Source organism: Venturia canescens, chromosome 6 (assembly GCF_019457755.1).
Source record: "Venturia canescens isolate UGA chromosome 6, ASM1945775v1, whole genome shotgun sequence".
Lineage (NCBI taxonomy): Eukaryota > Metazoa > Arthropoda > Insecta > Hymenoptera > Ichneumonidae > Venturia > Venturia canescens.
In genome coordinates this window covers 21,815,220-21,839,513 of record NC_057426.1, presented here as the reverse complement: position 1 = coordinate 21,839,513, position 24,294 = coordinate 21,815,220, and the positions used below count along the sequence as shown (strand labels likewise).

The window sequence follows — 24,294 nt, the reverse complement described above, 5'->3', positions numbered from 1 at the left end:
AACTGTAATAATAATGCGAAACGAATTTCGATGTCCGCCACGAAAATGAATAACGATGTTTTATATTTCTGTAGAGAAAGGATTTTATATTTCTGAAGAGAAAGGATAAAAGCATTAAAAATACTTTCAAATAATAGAAATGTACACTATTATCACAATTATATCACAAATAAAATACAGTCTCGATTTTCTCATAAGAGTGTTAATAATGAGTCTTCATCGGTGAACAAAAGCCACTATGATAAACAAACTTTTTTTATGTCATATTAGATCAGGTTTTTTCCGACAGGAGGCGACCGAGAAATTTTGAATAAGTGAGAGGGAAATACTACACTCCAATTCTGAGATCGGTATTACTGATGTTTTCGGTAACGATATATTAATCGGTATTACTAATCGGTAATGATAATGCTGAGATCGGTATTATACTGATGTTTTCGGTTATATATATTAATAATGAGTTTTCATCGGTGAACAAAAGCTACTATCATGAACAAACTTTTTTCATGTCATATTAGGTCAGGTTTTTTCCGACAGGAGGCGACCGAGAAATTTTGAATTAGTGAGAGAGAAATACTACACTCCAATCCTGAGATCGGTATTACTGATGTTTTCGGTAATGATATATATATTAATAATGAGTTTTCATCGGTGAACAAAAGCCACTATCATGAACAAACTTTTTTCATATCATATTAGGTCAGGTTTTTTCCGACAGGAGGCGACCGAGAAATTTTGAATTAGTGAGAGGGAAATACTACACTCCAATCCTGAGATCGGTATTACTGATGTTTTCGGTATAATGATAATCAGGTTGAATAAAAAAATAACGAACATGTTGTTATTAACGAATAGTTGGAATCAGTGGTTAATTGAAATTAGTTTTAAAATAAAAATGTATTTTCGAACAGTCGCGTCTACATTGGGATAGTTGGAATGGTTATTACAAAATCATTCGTATGCTAATAAATTGTAATCGAAAGATATTCGTTTGGTGGTGATAAAAATTTAGTCTAAAACGTTAGTTGCAGTTGCTTTATCGATCTAAGCGCTCACTCGACAATAATGATAAATACCCTAGGTAGGTATATATCCAAAGCAAGATTGCGATATAATGATAATGATGTTTTCGGTAATAATATATATTAATAATGAACTTTCATCGGTGAACAAAAGCTACTATCATGAACAAACTTTTTTCATGTCATATTAAGTCAGGTTTTTTCCGACAGGAGGCGACCGAGAAATTTTGAATTAGTGAGAGGGAAATACTACACTCCAATCCTGAGATCGGTATTACTGATGTTTTCGGTATAATGATAATCAGGTTGAATAAAAAAATAACGAACATGTTGTCATTAACGAATAGTTGAAATCAGTGGTTAAAAAATAAAAATTTATTTTCTAACAGTCGCGTCTACATTGGGATGGTTGGAATGGTTATTACAAAATCATTCGTATGCTAATAAATTGTAATCGAAAGATATTCGTTTGGTAGTGATAGGAATTTAGTCTAAAACGTTAGTTGCAGTTGATTTATCGATCTAAGCGCTCACTCGATGATAATGATAATATACCCTAGGTAGGTATATATCCAAAACAAGATTGCGAAACGAAGAGAAGAAAGTGAGTGAGCGAAGAGAGGTACACAGTGTGCAAGATTGTAAGAAAGGATGCCAATGATTTTATAAAATAGTGCAAGAAAGTGCGAAAGAAAGCGGAAGGATGCAAGAGAGAGTGAGAGAACGTGAAAGAAATATGAAAAAGAGCGAGAGAGTGTGAAAGAGTGCAGTTTAGATGTAGATTCCGAGTGCAACCTTATGCGTGGGAGTGAAAGAGCGTACAAGAGTTCACGAAATAAAACGACAAAATGCAAGAAGATACGCGAGAATGCGAAAGAGAATACGAAAAGATCTGCGCGGGTACACGGGGATGAGGAAAGTGTGGGAGAGCGCAATAGAATGCGAGGGGTAGCTAGAGTGCGAATGAGAGTGCGAGATAGAAAGAGAGAGAGAGACATGCTCGATACCTCTCATCGAGTGAGCGCTTAGATCGATATAATTAACTGCAACTAACGTTTTAGACTAAATTCCTATCACCACCAAACGAATGTCTTTCGATTACAATTTATTAGCATACGAATGATTTTGTAATAACCATTCCGACCATCCCAATGTAGACGTGACTGTTCGAAAATATTTTTTTATTCTAAACTAATTTCAATTAACCACTGATTCCAACTATTCGTTAATAACAACATGTTCGTTATTTTTTTATTTAATCTGAGTTACCCACACCCCTACCGTTTTTTCTTATCTTTAATAGGTAGGGTCTGAACAGGCTCAAAATAGCTTGTTTTCATAACCCCGGGTTATATGTTAACGGTTATGATTCTCAACAAGTGTTGCAGCGCGTCATTTAAATTATGATGTAAAATATTTTATGAATAAAGTAACCAGTGATCGAGAGAAGTACTTATTTATTATAATTATATACTAAACTATCATTTTGATTGTTTACGACCACGGAAAAGTTCTATATCGATTGAGCACTTAATTCAATCGTACATGCAAGCCGTCGCTAGGAATAATAATTTGATGATCGTAATGTTTCCACAATATAGGAGAGCTAGATATAGCATGATTGATCAATCCGATTATTTTCGATAAAGCTACCATCTGTCGGTAACAAGTGGTCAGAGCGCGGCAGGGGTTCCCCGCTTTCTCTTTGTCACATTTCCTATTTCACGATTCTTTATTGATAGTTTGTTCGCTTGACATAAAAAAATTCCCTTAAACAAAAGGATTATTTTTTATCTAAAACTACTTTCACTTATGGCCGTTTTTTCCGAAGTACTTCAAACTCCGTTCAGATTTGTTCATATAGTTTTGACATAGGATGAACCAAGCTTAAACTTAGATTAATACTGTGCTACGTTTATCTCAATTGTTTAAGATCTGTTTATCTCAATTGTTTTCTTAATTGTTGTAAGAGAAACCTTACTCGACAAAATGAGTTTTCATTCATCTAAAACGACTTTCACCTAATTCGTAACGTTCTCGATTGTTCAAGATAAATGTAACGATTAATTCAGAACGTTTATCTCGATTGCTCAAGATAAATGTAACGATAACGCTTGATATTGAAAATGCCACCTGGTGAGAAAAAATTTTCAAACTCGCATTTCCATCTTGATGGGTCACACTCCAGCGTTTCATTTCCATTCTACCTCTCATCATCAACAGACGTATATACCAGTAAGTAGCGTTCGTTGTTTCTATTTAATGGATAATAATTATAAAATCTATTGTAGTGATCGAATTAATCGTTTAATTACAGAAAAAAAATCGCTGGAATGGACGTCGATGGCGAGCTTCGGGCTCATAATAATGAGAACGGCGATAATCAGCCACGAGGCAATGACGATCCGCACCAACAAGGAGGGCCGCCAGAAAATGGCGATCAGATCGGCGAGCAGCAACATCGACCGCAACAAGCCAGCGAGAGCCAGAGAAAAAGTAAGTTAGAGGTTGATAATGATAATTGAAAGTCCGTCAAGATGTCCGTTTGTTTCACAGTTTGTCATTTTTTATTCCAGAACGGGGCACACGAGCGGGATGGCGGGCCCGCGAGGCCAAAAAAATTGATTTCATTGCACGTTTGAATGAGCGGACGGGACAAATCATCGCCGATCGCTATTGGCGGAATTGGCGAGGTGGTCGTGGCAGCCGAAGTCGTCGTGGATGAGTGGTATATATATATGATGACAAGAAATTAAAAAATATATCTGTTGGTTTTTCATTCATATGATTGTTTTTATTTCTTTTCATTTGTTTCAGAATCATTATGAATGGGTTTCAATCTACTTCATTATTTTTATGTTTATTTATGAATAATAAAAAAATCATATAAAATAAAAATATTAAATGAAAATTACAATGCTCCTGTGTTTTTTTAAAATTATTTATGCATATAATGTGTTGACCGAATCGGTAATTAAAATAAGAGGCAAAAATTGCTTAATGTTTCTATCGGGTACGTTGTTTACACTATCCTTTTATTATTCCCACAGCAAGAGGAAAAAAATGAAATTTTTTATTTTCAATATTGACTGAAGTAAAAAACATTCAGTCCAGTTACACATTCCACAAGCTCTATAGTCCAAAATGTAGAAACTTTTTTTTCATGAAAAATAGAAAACTGAACCCTAAAAAGAATTTATCACTAAGGTCGATTTATCCCATAAACAGAAAATTTCGAAATTTTTTTTTCGGAAATCAGAAAACAATAGAAAAAGGAAAAATTCGCGAATTTTGGGTTTAGATTTTTCTTCATATCATATACAGCAGTTTTTGTGTGAAATTTAAAAATTTCATACGTTTATGAAATTACAGTTACAGACGAAATCAACAAGTTTTTGAAGATGTTTGGTCCACAGTTGAGAAATTTTGTTTTCGATCTCATCGAGAACTCTTTTCAAAATCTCGACTTCCGTGTTGACGAACAAATTTTTAACGCGAGCGTAATCGTTTATGCCGAGATTAACGATTTATATTTTTCTCGAGCTTGGCAGGCATGCAAAATAGAAATCGATAACGTTGCATCAAAGCGAGTGAACTTCTCGTCGAATCTTCACGGTCTCTGCGTACCAAACCTCCTCAAAAAGCTTGTTCGCCTTTGTCATTGATATTTTTATAGCAGATTCCAATTTATCCCTGGGATTATTCCCAAACTTTCTCACGTCCGAGTCGAACTGCTCTTTCAGAAGTACAATCGTTTCCAATTACTCCATCACTCCTCCGACGTTTGCCTGCAATCAATTTTAAAACTACCCAATTAATTTTCAATGAAAAGAGCAACAATTTTTTCCACTTCAATTCCCATTTACTTAGGTTCAGAAAAGATAATTACCTTTCTTCTGAGAGTTTACTTTGCACCACAAATATTTGTTTTTCTGTGTCGACTGACACGTGCAGTTGTCCGTCGAAATAATTTTGCCTCAATCTCCATAAATCTGGCAATTGCTCCGCCACGACGTCCCCCAAAGCCTCAATGCGTTGTACATGCGCGGGCACGTTGTAATATGCGCTCTCGTCACCTGCTGCTCCGGAACCATCCGAACTGAGAAAATCCTGCACGCAACGTTTAATGTTTTTTTTCTAGATAGGCTGCGTGGGAAACTGCAATTTGGGAAACGAAAATCTGTCAATTATCGGTATTTTTTAAATTTTAGACATAAACTGATTCTAATTCACAAAATTCATTTTTCGAGAATTATTTGAAATAAATTAGCAATTGCATCCCAAGCCGGTTCGCCACTAGCTTCGAGATTAACGAGATTTCTAATAATAATTTTTTTCTTACTTTCAAGTGCAAAGGGAGTTTCCTCGGGTTTTTTTTCTGAATATTTGGTCCGCAGTTGAGAAATTTTGTTTTCGATCTCATCGAGAACTCTTTTCAAAAACTCGACTTCCGTGTTGACGAACAAATTTTTAACGCGAGCGTAATCGTTTATGCCGAGATTAACGATTTATATTTTTCTCGAGCTTGGCAGGCATGCAAAATAGAAATCGCTAACGTTGCATCAAAGCGAGTGAACTTCTCGTCGAATCTTCACGGTCTCTGCGTACCAAACATCCTCAAAAAGCTTGTTCGCCTTTGTCATTGATATTTTTATAGCAGATTCCAATTTATCCCTTGGATTATTCCCAAACTTTCTCACGTCCGAGTCGAACTGCTCTTTCAGAAGTACAATCGTTTCCAATTACTCCATCACTGCTCCGACGTTTGCCTGCAATCAATTTTAAAACTACCCAATTAATTTTCAATGAAAAGAGCAACAATTTTTTCCACTTCAATTCCCATTTACTTAGGCTCAGAAAAGATAATTACCTTTCTTCTGAGAGTTTACTTTGCACCACAAATATTTGTTTTTCTGTGTCGACTGACACGTGCAGTTGTCCGTCGAAATAATTTTGCCTCAATCTCCATAAATCTGGCAATTGCTCCGCCACGACGTCCCCCAAAGCCTCAATGCGTTGTACATGCGCGGGCACGTTGTAATATGCGCTCTCGTCACCTGCTGCTCCGGAACCATCCGAACTGAGAAAATCCTGCACGCAACGTTTAATGTTTTTTTTCTAGATAGGCTGCGTGGGAAACTGCAATTTGGGAAACGAAAATCTGTCAATTATCGGTATTTTTTAAATTTTAGACATAAACTGATTCTAATTCACAAAATTCATTTTTCGAGAATTATTTGAAATAAATTAGCAATTGCATCCCAAGCCGGTTCGCCACTAGCTTCGAGATTAACGAGATTTCTAATAATAATTTTTTTCTTACTTTCAAGTGCAAAGGGAGTTTCCTCGGGTTTTTTTTCTGAATATTTGGTCCGCAGTTGAGAAATTTTGTTTTCGATCTCATCGAGAACTCTTTTCAAAAACTCGACTTCCGTGTTGACGAACAAATTTTTAACGCGAGCGTAATCGTTTATGCCGAGATTAACGATTTATATTTTTCTCGAGCTTGGCAGGCATGCAAAATAGAAATCGCTAACGTTGCATCAAAGCGAGTGAACTTCTCGTCGAATCTTCACGGTCTCTGCGTACCAAACATCCTCAAAAAGCTTGTTCGCCTTTGTCATTGATATTTTTATAGCAGATTCCAATTTATCCCTTGGATTATTCCCAAACTTTCTCACGTCCGAGTCGAACTGCTCTTTCAGAAGTACAATCGTTTCCAATTACTCCATCACTGCTCCGACGTTTGCCTGCAATCAATTTTAAAACTACCCAATTAATTTTCAATGAAAAGAGCAACAATTTTTTCCACTTCAATTCCCATTTACTTAGGCTCAGAAAAGATAATTACCTTTCTTCTGAGAGTTTACTTTGCACCACAAATATTTGTTTTTCTGTGTCGACTGACACGTGCAATTGTCCGTCGAAATAATTTTGCCCCAATCTCCATAAATCTGGCAATTGCTCCGCCACGACGTCCCCCAAAGCCTCAATGCATTGCACATGCGCGGGCACGTTGTAAAATGCGCTCTCGTCACCTGCTGCTCCGGAACCATCCGAACTAAGAAAATCCTGCACGCAACGTTTAATGCTTTTTTCTAGATAGGCTGCGTGGGAAACTGCAATTTGGGAAACGAAAATCTGTCAATTATCGGTTTTTTTCAATTTTAGACATAAACTGATTCTAATTCACAAAATTCATTTTTCGAGAATTATGAAATAAACTAGCAATTGCATCCCAAGCCGGTTCGCCACTAGCTTCGAGATTATCGAGATTTCAAATAATAATTTTTTTCTGTCTTTCAAGTGCAAAGGGAGTTTCCTCGGGTTTTTTTTCTCAATATTTGGTCCGCAGTTGAGAAATTTTGTTTTTGATCTCGTCGAGAACACTTCAAAATCTCGACTTCCGTGTTAACGAACAAATTTTCAACGCGAGCGTAATCGTTTATGCCGAGATCATAATTACCACGATTTATATTTTTCTCGAGCTTGGCAGGCATGCAAAATAGAAATCGATAACATTGCATCAAACCGAGTGAACTTCTCGTCGAATCTTCACGATCTCTGCGTACCAAACATCCTCAAAAACTTGTTCGCCGTCGTCACTGATATTTTATCGCAGATTCCAATTTGTCCCTTGGATTATTCCCAAACTTTCTCACGTCCGAGTCGAACTGCTCTTTCAGAAGTATAATCATTTTCAATTACTCCATCACTGCTCCGACGTTTACCTGCAATCAATTTAAAAATTAAGCAATTAATTTTTAATGAAAACAGCAACAATTTTTTCCACTCCAATTCTTATTTACTTACGTTGAGAAAAGGTAACCTTTCTTCTGAGAGTTTACTTTGCATTGTAAATAAACCAAACTAGCTTGGAGACGATCGTCCGTTGTCGCATAATGATGTTGCAACAAAAACCAACCGCGATGAAATTTTTCACTTGCTAATTCTCCAGAGCGATCATCAAAAAGTTCGCAGAGTTCATCTTCCGGCAATGTTTTTCTTCCAAGAATTTTACACCATTGAAATCGACATGGTCATCCGTTATCGCATAATGATGTTGCAACAAAAACCAACCGCGATGAAATTTTTCACTGGTTAATTCTCCAGAGCGATCATCAAAAAGTTCGCAGAGTTCATCCTCCGGCAATGTTTTTCTTCCAAGAATATTTTATTAATATCGAGATGGTCGTTCGTTGTCGCATAATGATAACACAAGAAATTTTCTTGCTGATAATTTGTCGATGAGAGAGCTTGTCTGCTCCAAACAAAACTTGTGGACCAGAGCTTTTTTCACTCACACTGCTGACTCTTTTATTGGCCCGATCATTTCATGGTACCCTTTGAATTGGATGTCAAACTTTCCTGACCCCTGCTTCTTGTTGTTACCAAAATATCTCCTCGGCCTTTGCACATCCCAGAACGAGCTATTATTTAGTTCAGGGACTTCCATTCTGCAGAAAGCAAACAATCACAGCCACATATTGTGAGTCCTAATTCCAGGATTCATTTATATTTTACAGCTTGAAACGGTTTCATAAATTTTCGTTGCAAGAACAATTTGTTTTGTGGCAAAATTTTATTCATATTCGAGGACCTTTACTTTTCGAATTGTTTATTGCAACAACTAACTTATAGACTGAATTAAAAAATTAACAACTGGACATTAAAAAAGCTCAAAAAAAGTGAAAATTATAATAAAAAATTGAACTATTTGTTCGATTACTAACGTATAAGAGATTGGGCTTTGGTGCCCAAAAATTCGCCTTAAACTGTTACTCCGCGGTCTGCACTCGTACATAAGCTCAGTCCAGCAAACACTGTCACTTTTGATTAAAAATATTGTAAAACCCGCACTTTTAATGAACTCATAACACTGATTTAAACCAAAAATTCGCCTCGAACTGTCACTCTTCCGCGGTCGCACTCGTACATAACCTCAGTCCAGCGAACTATATAAAACTGTCAGTTTTAAAGAGATTGTAATTTTATTAAACGATGAACTCATTAAACTAATTTGAAGCTTTGGTGCCCAGAAATTCGCCTCGAACTGTCACTCTTCCGTGGTCTGCACTCGTACATAACCTCAGTCCAGCAAACGGTATAAATTTTTTATATTACAGAGATTGTAATGTAATAACCCGCACTTTAAATTAACTCATTGAATTTTTTTATATTATGCACAAAATTATGTTTTTTTAGAAATTAGTATTGCAATTCGTAAACGTTAAACCGAGGTTTGTTTTGATCACACGTTTACTGACTACGTTTGATTAATAGCTAAACCAGAATAAGAGCGCTATGTATTGTAAACAGACTACGTTTACACGACGCTCTTATTCCGGTTTAGTTATTCCGGTTTTATAGTTTTTTCAAAAAGGTATACCTAACCTAAGCAATTCAGAGCGAGACCATTTTTTATATATAGTTATTCAAAAAGGAATACCTAAGCAATTCAGAGCGAGACCATTTATATATGGCCAAGGTTTCTGAATGCATGCTCGCTGTATTTTAACATGCTTGCTGTATTTTAATGCATTCCATTAGATGACGATGAGCGTTTTTTTTATCCCGCACTTCGGAACTCCGTTTTTTGGTTGTGTGTATTTGTCAAAAAAACCATCACGACAAGAACTGACATTTGTTATATATATAGATATAGACTCATGAACTTTATTCCGCTGGAACGGTACAGCGAGTGTACTGACCAATCGCAACTCATTATTTTTGTCGCCGGGATCCCGGGACCCGAGCTTCCATAGGAATGGGTTATAGCTGGCATCAAGAGGCCTTTGATGGTGTTCTATACAGACACGGTAAATCCATAAATGTGTTAGTAACTTTTGCATAATCTTGAGCCCGTGCAAAGTTTTTTCTCAGCAATTACGCCACCGATCATACTAATTTAGGGCGCAATCGAAAGAGAATTTATTAATTAATCTCCAGTTCAATTTTTGAAGCCTCAGATGACTCATGAGTTTCGTAATTGAACAAAATGATGTGCCAATTTTACCCCCACCACCGCGATTCGTTTTATTCAGAGAAAAGATAGTCTCGGCGAGCTCGGGCCAGCAGACGACAGGGCTGTCAATCAATGTACTTGTCCCGAGACTCTACCGAGTCTCTTGATCGGTGATCACCAATTTTCATGTTTATGAACGTTAGGAAACGACATCACTCGATTGTAAGGTATGATCTCGAATCGCACGTCGGAAAGCTGTTCAGTTCGAAATGTCAGTGAATCTTGTTAATTTTTATCGATTCACACAAAAGTGTATCTGTGATCACCAATTTTCACGTTTATGATGGTTCGGAATCGACATCACTCGATTGTAATATTTGATCTCGATTTGCACATCGGAAAGCGATTCAGAACGGAATGTCAGTGAATCTTGTTAATTTGTGTCGATTCACAAAAAAGTGTATCGGTGATCACCAATTTTCATGTTTATGATGGTTCGGAAACGACATCACTCGATTGTAAGTGGTGATCGCGATTCGCACATCGGAAAGCGATTCAGAACGCAATGTCTGTGAATCTGGTTAATTTGTGTCGATTCAAACAAAAGTATATCGGTGATCTGCAATTTTCACGTTTATGAACGTTCGGAAACGACATCACTCGATTGTAATGTATGATCTCGATTCGCACATCGGAAAGCGATTCAGAACGAAATGTCAGTGAATCTTGTCAATTTGTGTCGATTCACAAAAAAGTGTATCGGTGATCACCAATTTTCATGTTTATGAACGTTAGGAAACGACATCACTCGATTGTAATGTATGAACTCGATTTGCACATCGGAAAGCGATTCAGAACGAAATGTCAGTGAATCTTGTTAATTTGTGTCGATTCACACAAAAGTGTATCGGTGATCACCAATTTTCATGTTTATGAACGTTCGGAAACGGCATCACTCGATTGTAAGGTATGATCTCGAATCGCACGTCGGAAAGCTGTTCAGTTCGAAAAGTCAGTGAATCTGTTTAATTTTTATCGATTCACACAAAAGTGTATCGGTGATCACCAATGGTCATGTTTATGAACGTTCGGAAACGACATCACTCGATTGTAAGGTGTGATCGCGATTCGCACATCGGAAAGCGATTCAGAACGAAATGTCTGTGAATCTGGTTAATTTGTTTCGATTCACACAAAAGTATATCGGTGATCTCCAATTTTCACGTTTATGAACGTTCGGAAACGACATCACTCGATTGTAATGTTTGATCTCGATTTGCACATCGGAAAGCGATTCAGAACGAAATGTCAGTGAATCTTGTTAATTTGTGTCGATTCACACAAAAGTGTATCGGTGATCACCAATTTTCATGTTTATGAACGTTCGGAAACGACATCACTCGATTGTAAGTTATGATCTCGGATCGCACGTCGAAAAGCTGTTCTGTTAGAAATGTCAGTGAATGTGTTAAATTGTATCGATTCACACAAAAGTGTATCGGTAATCACTAATTTTCACGTTTATGAACGTTCGGAAATGACATAACTCGATTGTAAGTTATGATCTCGGATCGCACGTCGGAAAGCTGTTCTGTTCGAAATGACAGTGAATCTTCTTGATTTGTTGCGATTCTCACAAAAGTGTATCGGTGATCACCAATTTTCACGTTTATGAACGTTCGGAAACGACATTACTCGATTGTAAGGTATGATCTCGATTTGCACATCGGAAAGCGATTCAGAACGAAATGTCAGTGAATCTTGTCAATTTGTGTCGATTCACACAAAAGTGTATCGGTGATCACCAATTTTCATGTTTATGAACGTTAGGAAACGACATCACTCGATTGTAAGGTATGATCTCGAATCGCACGTCGGAAAGCTGTTCAGTTCGAAATGTCAGTGAATCTTGTTAATTTTTATCGATTCACACAAAAGTGTATCTGTGATCACCAATTTTCACGTTTATGATGGTTCGGAATCGACATCACTCGATTGTAATATTTGATCTCGATTTGCACATCGGAAAGCGATTCAGAAAGGAATGTCAGTGAATCTTGTTAATTTGTGTCGATTCACAAAAAAGTGTATCGGTGATCACCAATTTTCACGTTTGTGAACGTTCGGAAATGACATAACTCGATTGTAAGTTATGATCTCGGATCGCACGTCAGAAAGCTGTTCTGTTCGAAATGTCAGTGAATCTTCTTGATTTGTTGCGATTCTCTAAAAAGTGTATCGGTGATCACCAATTTTCACGTTTATGAACGTTCGGAAACGACATCACTCGATTGTAATGTTTGATCTCGATTTGCACATCGGAAAGCGATTCAGAACGAAATGTCAGCGAATCTTGTTAATTTGTGTCGATTCACACAAAAGTGTATCGGTGATCACCAATTTTCATGTTTATGAACGTTCGGAAACGACATCACTCGATTGTAAGGTATGATCTCGAATCGCACGTCGGAAAGCTGTTCAGTTCGAAATGTCAGTGAATCTTGTTAATTTTTATCGATTCACACAAAAGTGTATCGGTGATCACCAATGGTCATGTTTATGAACGTTCGGAAACGACATCACTCGATTCTAAGGTGTGATCGCGATTCGCACATCGGAAAGCGATTCAGAACGAAATGTCAGCGAATCTTGTTAATTTGTGTCGATTCACACAAAAGTGTATCGGTGATCACCAATTTTCATGTTTATGAACGGTAGGAAACGTCATCACTCGATTGTAAGGTATGATCTCGAATCGCACGTCGGAAAGCTGTTCAGTTCGAAATGTCAGTGAATCTTGTTAATTTTTAGCGATTCACACAAAAGTGTATCGGTGATCACCAATTTTAACGTTTGTGAACGTTCGGAAATGACATCACTCGATTGTAAGTTATGATCTCGGATCGCACGTCGAAAAGCTGTTCTGTTCGAAATGTCAGTGAATGTGTTAAATTGTATCGATTCACACAAAAGTGTATTGGTGATCACCAATTTTCACGTTTGTGAACGTTCGGAAATGACATAACTCGATTGTAAGTTATGATCTCGGATCGCACGTCGGAAAGCTGTTCTGTTCGAAATGTCAGTGAATCTTCTTGATTTGTTGCGATTCTCTAAAAAGTGTATCGGTGATCACCAATTTTCACGTTTATGAACGTTCGGGAACGACATCACTCGATTGTAATGTTTGATCTCGATTTGCACATCGGAAAGCGATTCAGAACGAAATGTCAGTGAATCGAGTTAATTTGTGTCGATTCACACAAAAGTGTATCGGTGATCACCAATTTTCATGTTTATGAACGTTCGGAAACGACATCACTCGATTGTAAGTTATGATCTCGGATCGCACGTCGGAAAGCTGTTCTGTTCGAAATGTCAGTGAATCTTCTTGATTTGTTGCGATTCTCTAAAAAGTGTATCGGTGATCACCAATTTTCACGTTTATGAACGTTCGGGAACGACATCACTCGATTGTAATGTTTGATCTCGATTTGCACATCGGAAAGCGATTCAGAACGAAATGTCAGTGAATCTTGTTAATTTGAGTCGATTCACACAAAAGTGTATCGGTGATCACCAATTTTCATGTTTATGAACGTTCGGAAACGACATCACTCGATTGTAATTTATGATCTCGAATCGAAATGTCATTGAATATTGTTAATTTGTCATGAATTGAACAGAAATTTTATTGGTGATCACCAATCTTTATGTTTATGAACGTTCGGAAACGTTTTCATCGCTCGATTGTCAGTTCAGTTCTCAAATGGCCCTTCGGATTGCGATACTAAATGTCTGTAAACTTAGTGATATGTGACGTTTATCGGTGAACGTTTCCAATCTTTCATAAACACGAAAATAGGTAATCAGCGATAATCTTTTGTGTTAATCGTTACAAATTAACAATTTTTTCCGACATTTCTATCAGAATCGCAATCCGAAATGCGATTCGAGACTGGAACTGACATTCGAACGATGTCGTTTCTGAACGTTCAAAAATATGAAAATTGGTGATCACAAATAAACTTTTGTGAGAATCGTTACAAATTATCAAGATTCACTGGCAATTCGAACAGAATCGGTTTCCGATGTGCGAATCGCGATCACACCTTACAATCGAGTGATGTCGTTTCCGAACCATCAAAAACGTGAAAATTTGATGATCACCGATACACTTTTGTGTGAATCGATACAATTTAACGACATTCACTGACATTTCTTTCTGAATCGCTTTCCGATGTGCGAATCGAGATCATACCTTACAATCGAGTGATGTCATTTCCGAACGTTCATAAACGTGAAACTTGGTGATCACCGATACACTTTTGTGAGAATCGCAACAAATCAAGAAGATTCACTGACATTTCGAACAGAACAGCTTTCCGACGTGCGATCCGAGATCATACCTTACAATCGAGTGATATCGTTTCCGAACGTTCATAAACGTGAAAATTGGAGATCACCGATACAATTTTGTGTGAATCGATAGAATTTAACACATTCACTGACATTTCGAACAGAACAGCTTTTCGACGTGCGATCCGAGATCATAACTTACAATCGAGTCATGTCGTTTCCGACCGTGCATAAACATGAAAATTGGTGATCACCGATTCACTTTTGTGTGAATCGATAGAAATTAAAAAGATTCACAGACATTTCGTTCTGAATCGCTTTCCGATGTGCGGATCGAGATCATAACTTACAATCGAGTGATGTCGTTTACGAACCATCATAAACGTAAAAATTGGAGATCACCGATACACTTTTGTGTGAATCGATACAATTTAACGACATTCACTGACATTTCGAAAAGAGCAGCTTTCCGAAGTGCGATTCGAGATCATAACTTACAATCGAGTTATGTCATTTCCGAACGTTCATAAACGTGAAAATTGGTGATCACCGATACAATTTTGTGTGAATCGATACAATTTAACAGATTCGAACAGAACAGCTTTCCGACGTGCGATTTGAGATCATAACATACACAATCGAGTGATGTCGTTTCCGAACGTTCATAAACATGAAAATTGGTGATCACTGATACACTTTTGTGTGAATCGATACAATTTAACAACATTCACTGACATTTCGTTCTGAATCGCTTTCCGACGTGTAATGATCTCAAATCGCACGTCGGAAAACGATGCTGGTCGAAATGTCAGTGAATGTTGTTAAATTGTATCGATTCACACAAAAGTGTATCAGTGATCACCAATTTTCATGTTTATGAACGTTCGGAAACGACATCACTCGATTGTAAGGTGTGATCGCGATTCGCACATCGGAAAGCGATTCAGAACGAAATGTCAGCGAATCTTGTTAATTTGTGTCGATTCACACAAAAGTGTATCGGTGATCACCAATTTTCATGTTTATGAACGTTAGGAAACGACATCACTCGATTGTAAGGTATGATCTCGAATCGCACGTCGGAAAGCTGTTCAGTTCGAAATGTCAGTGAATCTTGTTAATTTTTATCGATTCACACAAAAGTGTATCTGTGATCACCAATTTTCACGTTTATGATGGTTCGGAATCGACATCACTCGATTGTAATATTTGATCTCGATTTGCACATCGGAAAGCGATTCAGAACGGAATGTCAGTGAATCTTGTTAATTTGTGTCGATTCACAAAAAAGTGTATCGGTGATCACCAATTTTCATGTTTATGATGGTTCGGAAACGACATCACTCGATTGTAAGTGGTGATCGCGATTCGCACATCGGAAAGCGATTCAGAACGAAATGTCTGTGAATCTGGTTAATTTGTGTCGATTCACACAAAAGTATATCGGTGATCTGCAATTTTCACGTTTATGAACGTTCGGAAACGACATCACTCGATTGTAATGTATGATCTCGATTCGCACATCGGAAAGCGATTCAGAACGAAATGTCAGTGAATCTTGTCAATTTGTGTCGATTCACAAAAAAGTGTATCGGTGATCACCAATTTTCATGTTTATGAACGTTAGGAAACGACATCACTCGATTGTAATGTATGAACTCGATTTGCACATCGGAAAGCGATTCAGAACGAAATGTCAGTGAATCTTGTTAATTTGTGTCGATTCACACAAAAGTGTATCGGTGATCACCAATTTTCATGTTTATGAACGTTCGGAAACGGCATCACTCGATTGTAAGGTATGATCTCGAATCGCACGTCGGAAAGCTGTTCAGTTCGAAATGTCAGTGAATCTGTTTAATGTTTATCGATTCACACAAAAGTGTATCGGTGATCACCAATGGTCATGTTTATGAACGTTCGGAAACGACATCACTCGATTGTAAGGTGTGATCGCGATTCGCACATCGGAAAGCGATTCAGAACGAAATGTCTGTGAATCTGGTTAATTTGTTTCGATTCACACAAAAGTATATCGGTGATCTCCAATTTTCCCGTTTATGAACGTTCGGAAACGACATCACTCGATTGTAAGTTATGATCTCGGATCGCACGTCGAAAAGCTGTTCTGTTAGAAATGTCAGTGAATGTGTTAAATTGTATCGATTCACACAAAAGTGTATCGGTAATCACTAATTTTCACGTTTATGAACGTTCGGAAATGACATAACTCGATTGTAAGTTATGATCTCGGATCGCACGTCGGAAAGCTGTTCTGTTCGAAATGTCAGTGAATCTTCTTGATTTGTTGCGATTCTCACAAAAGTGTATCGGTGATCACCAATTTTCACGTTTATGAACGTTCGGAAACGACATTACTCGATTGTACGGTATGATCTCGATTTGCACATCGGAAAGCGATTCAGAACGAAATGTCAGTGAATCTTGTCAATTTGTGTCGATTCACACAAAAGTGTATCGGTGATCACCAATTTTCATGTTTATGAACGTTAGGAAACGACATCACTCGATTGTAAGGTATGATCTCGAATCGCACGTCGGAAAGCTGTTCAGTTCGAAATGTCAGTGAATCTTGTTAATTTTTATCGATTCACACAAAAGTGTATCTGTGATCACCAATTTTCACGTTTATGATGGTTCGGAATCGACATCACTCGATTGTAATATTTGATCTCGATTTGCACATCGGAAAGCGATTCAGAACGGAATGTCAGTGAATCTTGTTAATTTGTGTCGATTCACAAAAAAGTGTATCGGTGATCACCAATTTTCATGTTTATGATGGTTCGGAAACGACATCACTCGATTGTAAGTGGTGATCGCGATTCGCACATCGGAAAGCGATTCAGAACGAAATGTCTGTGAATCTGGTTAATTTGTGTCGATTCACACAAAAGTATATCGGTGATCTGCAATTTTCACGTTTATGAACGTTCGGAAACGACATCACTCGATTGTAATGTATGATCTCGATTCGCACATCGGAAAGCGATTCAGAACGAAATGTCAGTGAATCTTGTCAACTTGTGTCGATTCACACAAAAGTGTATCGGTGATCACCAATTTTCATGTTTATGAACGTTAGGAAACGACATCACTCGATTGTAATGTATGAACTCGATTTGCACATCGGAAAGCGATTCAGAACGAAATGTCAGTGAATCTTGTTAATTTGTGTCGATTCACACAAAAGTGTATCGGTGATCACCAATTTTCATGTTTATGAACGTTCGGAAACGGCATCACTCGATTGTAAGGTATGATCTCGAATCGCACGTCGGAAAGCTGTTCAGTTCGAAATGTCAGTGAATCTGTTTAATTTGTGTCGATTCACACAAAAGTGTATCGGTGATCACCAATTTTCATGCTTATGATCGTTCGAAAACGACATCACTCGATTGTAAGGTATGATCTCGAATCGCACGTCGGAAAGCTGTTCAGTTCGAAATGTCAGTGAATCTTGTTAATTTTTATCGATTCACACAAAAGTGTATCGGTGATCACCAATGGTCATGTTTATGAACGTTCGGAAACGACATCACTCGATTGTAAGGTGTGATCGCGATTCGCACATCGGAAAGCGATTCAGAACGAAATGTCAGCGAATCTTGTTAATTTGTGTCGATTCACACAAAAGTGTATCGGTGATCACCAATTTTCATGTTTATGAACGGTAGGAAACGTCATCACTCGATTGTAAGGTATGATCTCGAATCGCACGTCGGAAAGCTGTTCAGTTCGAAATGTCAGTGAATCTTGTTAATTTTTAGCGATTCACACAAAAGTGTATCGGTGATCACCAATTTTCACGTTTATGAACGTTCGGAAATGACATCACTCGATTGTAAGTTATGATCTCGGATCGCACGTCGGAAAGCTGTTCTGTTCGAAATGTCAGTGAATCTTCTTGATTTGTTGCGATTCTCTAAAAAGTGTATCGGTGATCACCAATTTTCACGTTTATGAACGTTCGGAAACGACATCACTCGATTGTAATGTTTGATCTCGATTTGCACATCGGAAAGCGATTCAGAACGAAATGTCAGTGAATCTTGTTAATTTGTGTCGATTCACACAAAAGTGTATCGGTGATCACCAATTTTCATGTTTATGAACGTTCGGAAACGACATCACTCGATTGTAAGATATGATCTCGGATCGCACGTCGAAAAGCTGTTCTGTTCGAATGTGTTAAATTGTATCGATTCACACAAAATTGTATCGGTGATCTCCAATTTTCACGTTTATGAACGTTCGGAAACGACATCACTCGATTGTAAGTTATGATCTCGAATCGCACGTCGGAAAGCTGTTCAGTTCGAAATGTCAGTGAATCTTGTTAATTTTTATCGATTCACACAAAAGTGTATCGGTGATCACCAATGGTCATGTTTATGAACGTTCGGAAACGACATCACTCGATTGTAAGGTGTGATCGCGATTCGCACATCGGAAAGCGATTCAGAACGAAATGTCAGCGAATCTTGTTAATTTGTGTCGATTCACACAAAAGTGTATCGGTGATCACCAATTTTCATGTTTATGAACGGTAGGAAACGTCATCACTCGATTGTAAGGTATGATCTCGAATCGCACGTCGGAAAGCTGTTCAGTTCGAAATGTCAGTGAATCTTGTTAATTTTTAGCGATTCACACAAAAGTGTATCGGTGATCACCAATTTTCACGTTTATGAACGTTCGGAAACGACATCACTCGATTGTAAGGTGTGATCGCGATTCGCACATCGGAAAGCGATTCAGAACGAAATGTCAGTGAATGTGTTAAATTGTATCGATTCACACAAAAGTGTATCGGTGATCACCAATTTTCACGTTTATGAACGTTCGGAAATGACATAACTCGATTGTAAGTTATGATCTCGAATCGCACGTCGGAAAGCTGTTCAGTTCGAAATGTCAGTGAATCTTGTTAATTTTTAGCGATTCACACAAAAGTGTATCGGTGATCACCAATTTTCACGTTTATGAACGTTCGGAAACGACATCACTCGATTGTAAGGTGTGATCTCGATTTGCACATCGGAAAGCGATTCAGAACGAAATGTCAGTGAATCTTGTTAATTTGTGTCGATTCACACAAAAGTGTATCGGTGATCACCAATTTTCATGTTTATGAACGTTCGGAAACGACATCACTCGATTGTAAGATATGATCTCGGATCGCACGTCGAAAAGCTGTTCTGTTCGAATGTGTTAAATTGTATCGATTCACACAAAATTGTATCGGTGATCTCCAATTTTCACGTTTATGAACGTTCGGAAACGACATCACTCGATTGTAAGTTATGATCTCGAATCGCACGTCGGAAAGCTGTTCAGTTCGAAATGTCAGTGAATCTCGTTAATTTTTATCGATTCACACAAAAGTGTATCGGTGATCATCAAATTTTCACGTTTTTGATGGTTCGGAAACGACATCACTCGATTGTAAGGTGTGATCGCGATTCGCACATCGGAAACCGATTCTGTTCGAATTGTCAGTGAATCTTGATAATTTGTAACGATTCTCACAAAAGTTTATTTGTGATCACCAATTTTCATATTTGTGAACGTTCAGAAACGACATCGTTCAAATGTCAGTTCCGGTCTCGAATCGCATTTCGGATTGCGATTCTGATAGAAATGTCGGAAAAAATTGTTAATTTGTAACGATTAACACAAAAGATTATCGCTGATTACCTATTTTCGTGTTTATGAAAGATTGGAAACGTTCACCGATAAACGTCACATATCACTAATTTTACAGACATTTAGTATCGTAATCCGAAGGGCCATTTGAGATCTGAACTGACAATCGAGCGATGAAAACGTTTCCGAACGTTCATAAACATGAAGATTGGTAATCACCAATAAAATTTTTGTTCAATTCATGACAAATTAACAATATTCAATGACATTTCGATTCGAGATCTTAAATTACAATCGAGTGATGCCGTTTCCGAACGTTCATAAACATGAAAATTGGTGATCACCGATACACTTTTGTGTGAATCGACACAAATTAACAAGATTCACTGACATTTCGTTCTGAATCGCTTTCCGATGTGCAAATCGAGTTCATACATTACAATCGAGCGATGTCGTTTCCGAACGTTCATAAACGTGAAAATTGGAGATCACCGATATACTTTTGTGTGAATCGACACAAATTAACCAGATTCACAGACATTTCGTTCTGAATCGCTTTCCGATGTGCGAATCGCGATCACACCTTACAATCGAGTGATGTCGTTTCCGAACCATCATAAACATGAAAATAGGTGATCACCGATACACTTTTGTGTGAATCGACACAAATTAACAAGATTCACTGTCGTTTCGTTCTGAATCGCTTTCCGATGTGCGAATCGCGATCACACCTTACAATCGAGTGATGTCGTTTCCGAACCATCATAAACATGAAAATTGGTGATCACCGATACACTTTTGTGTGAATCGACACAAATTAACAAGATTCACTGACATTTCGTTCTGAATCGCTTTCCGATGTGCAAATCGGGATCAAACATTACAATCGAGTGATGTCGTTTCCGAACCATCATAAACGTGAAAATTGGTGATCACCGATACACTTTTGTGTGAATCGATAAAAATTAACAAGATTCACTGACATTTCGAACTGAACAGCTTTCCGACGTGCGATTCGAGATCATACCTTACAATCGAGTGATGTCGTTTCCTAACGTTCATAAACATGAAAATTGGTGATCACCGATACACTTTTGTGTGAATCGACACAAATTGACAAGATTCACTGACATTTCGTTCTGAATCGCTTTCCGATGTGCGAATCGAGATCATACATTACAATCGAGTGATGTCGTTTCCGAACGTTCATAAACGTGAAAATTGCAGATCACGGATATACTTTTGTGTGAATCGCCACAAATTAACCAGATTCACAGACATTTCGTTCTGAATCGCTTTCCGATATGCGAATCGCGATCACACCTTACAATCGAGTGATGTCGTTTCCGAACCATCATAAACATGAAAATTGGTGATCACCGATACACTTTTTTGTGAATCGACACAAATTAACAAGATTCACTGACTTTTCGTTCTGAATCGCTTTCCGATGTGCGAATCGAGATCATACATTACAACCGAGTGATGTCATTTCCGAACGTTCATAAACGTGAAACTTGGTGATCACCGATACACTTTTGTGAGAATCGCAACAAATCAAGAAGATTCACTCACATTTCGAACAGAACAGCTTTCCGACGTGCGATCCGAGATCATAAGTTACAATCGAGTTATGTCATTTCCGAACGTTCATAAACGTGAAAATTGGTGATCACCGATACAATTTTGTGTGAATCGATACAATTTAACAGATTCGAACAGAACAGCTTTCCGACGTGCGATTTGAGATCATAACATACACAATCGAGTGATGTCGTTTCCGAACGTTCATAAACATGAAAATTGGTGATCACTGATACACTTTTGTGTGAATCGATACAATTTAACAACATTCACTGACATTTCGTTCTGAATCGCTTTCCGACGTGTAATGATCTCGAATCGCACGTCGGAAAACGATGCTGGTCGAAATGTCAGTGAATGTTGTTAAATTGTATCGATTCACACAAAAGTGTATCAGTGATCACCAATTTTCATGCTTATGAACGTTCGAAAACGACATCACTCGATTGTAAGGTATGATCTCGAATCGCACGTCGGAAAGCTGTTCAGTTCGAAATGTCAGTGAATCTTGTTAATTTTTATCGATTCACACAAAAGTGTATCGGTGATCACCAATGGTCATGTTTATGAACGTTCGGAAACGACATCACTCGATTGTAATGTTTGATCTCGATTTGCACATCGGAAAGCGATTCAGAACGAAATGTCAGCGAATCTTGTTAATTTGTGTCGATTCACACAAAAGTGTATCGGTGATCACCAATTTTCATGTTTATGAACGGTAGGAAACGACATCACTCGATTGTAAGGTATGATCTCGAATCGCACGTCGGAAAGCTGTTCAGTTCGAAATGTCAGTGAATCTTGTTAATTTTTAGCGATTCACACAAAAGTGTATCGGTGATCACCAATTTTCACGTTTGTGAACGTTCGGAAATGACATCACTCGATTGTAAGTTATGATCTCGGATCGCACGTCGAAAAGCTGTTCTGTTCGAAATGTCAGTGAATGTGTTAAATTGTATCGATTCACACAAAAGTGTATTGGTGATCACCAATTTTCACGTTTGTGAACGTTCGGAAATGACATAACTCGATTGTAAGTTATGATCTCGGATCGCACGTCGGAAAGCTGTTCTGTTCGAAATGTCAGTGAATCTTCTTGATTTGTTGCGATTCTCTAAAAAGTGTATCGGTGATCACCAATTTTCACGTTTATGAACGTTCGGAAACGACATCACTCGATTGTAAGGTATGATCTCGATTTGCACATCAGAAAGCGATTCAGAACGAAATGTCAGTGAATCTTGTTAATTTCTATCGATTCATACAAAAGTGTATCGGTGATCACCAATTTTCATGTTTATGAACGTTCGGAAACGACATCACTCGATTGTAATGTATGATCTCGATTTGCACATCGGAAAGCGATTCAGAACGAAATGTCAGTGAATCTTGTTAATTTGAGTCGATTCACACAAAAGTGTATCGGTGATCACCAATTTTCATGTTTATGAACGTTCGGAAACGACATCACTCGATTGTAATTTATGATCTCGAATCGAAATGTCATTGAATATTGTTAATTTGTCATGAATTGAACAGAAATTTTATTGGTGATCATCAATCTTTATGTTTATGAACGTTCGGAAACGTTTTCATCGCTCGATTGTCAGTTCAGTTCTCAAATGGCCCTTCGGATTGCGATACTAAATGTCTGTAAAATTAGTGATATGTGACGTTTATCGGTGAACGTTTCCAATCTTTCATAAACACGAAAATAGGTAATCAGCGATAATCTTTTGTGTTAATCGTTACAAATTAACAATTTTTTCCGACATTTCTATCAGAATCGCAATCCGAAATGCGATTCGAGACTGGAACTGACATGCGAACGATGTCGTTTCTGAGCGTTCAAAAATATGAAAATTGGTGATCACAAATAAACTTTTGTGAGAATCGTTACAAATTATCAAGATTCACTGGCAATTCGAACAGAATCGGTTTCCGATGTGCGAATCGCGATCACACCTTACAATCGAGTGATGTCGTTTCCGAACCATCAAAAACGTGAAAATTTGATGATCACCGATACACTTTTGTGTGAATCGATACAATTTAACGACATTCACTGACATTTCTTTCTGAATCGCTTTCCGATGTGCGAATCGAGATCATACCTTACAATCGAGTGATGTCATTTCCGAACGTTCATAAACGTGAAACTTGGTGATCACCGATACACTTTTGTGAGAATCGCAACAAATCAAGAAGATTCACTGACATTTCGAACAGAACAGCTTTCCGACGTGCGATCCGAGATCATACCTTACAATCGAGTGATATCGTTTCCGAACATTCATAAACGTGAAAATTGGAGATCACCGATACAATTTTGTGTGAATCGATAGAATTTAACACATTCACTGACATTTCGAACAGAACAGCTTTTCGACGTGCGATCCGAGATCATAACTTACAATCGAGTCATGTCGTTTCCGACCGTGCATAAACATGAAAATTGGTGATCACTGATTCACTTTTGTGTGAATCGATAGAAATTAAAAAGATTCACAGACATTTCGTTCTGAATCGCTTTCCGATGTGCGGATCGAGATCATAACTTACAATCGAGTGATGTCGTTTACGAACCATCATAAACGTAAAAATTGGAGATCACCGATACACTTTTGTGTGAATCGATACAATTTAACGACATTCACTGACATTTCGAAAAGAGCAGCTTTCCGAAGT

General features: G+C 37.8%; 1 long non-coding RNA gene and 1 pseudogene across 1 annotated transcript; one reads left to right on the top strand and one right to left on the bottom strand.

Moving 5' to 3' along the window:
• Positions 1 to 3,152: 3,152 nt before the first annotated feature.
• On the top strand, positions 3,153 to 3,742 carry LOC122411931 (uncharacterized). Its single transcript, XR_006261260.1, has 3 exons — positions 3,153 to 3,257; positions 3,340 to 3,518; positions 3,599 to 3,742. It is a non-coding gene; the product is annotated as an uncharacterized lncRNA (long non-coding RNA).
• Positions 3,743 to 3,848: 106 nt separating this feature from the next.
• LOC122412692 (exocyst complex component 2-like) lies at positions 3,849 to 8,960 on the bottom strand (annotated as a pseudogene).
• Between the last annotated feature and the right edge of the window lie 15,334 nt (positions 8,961 to 24,294).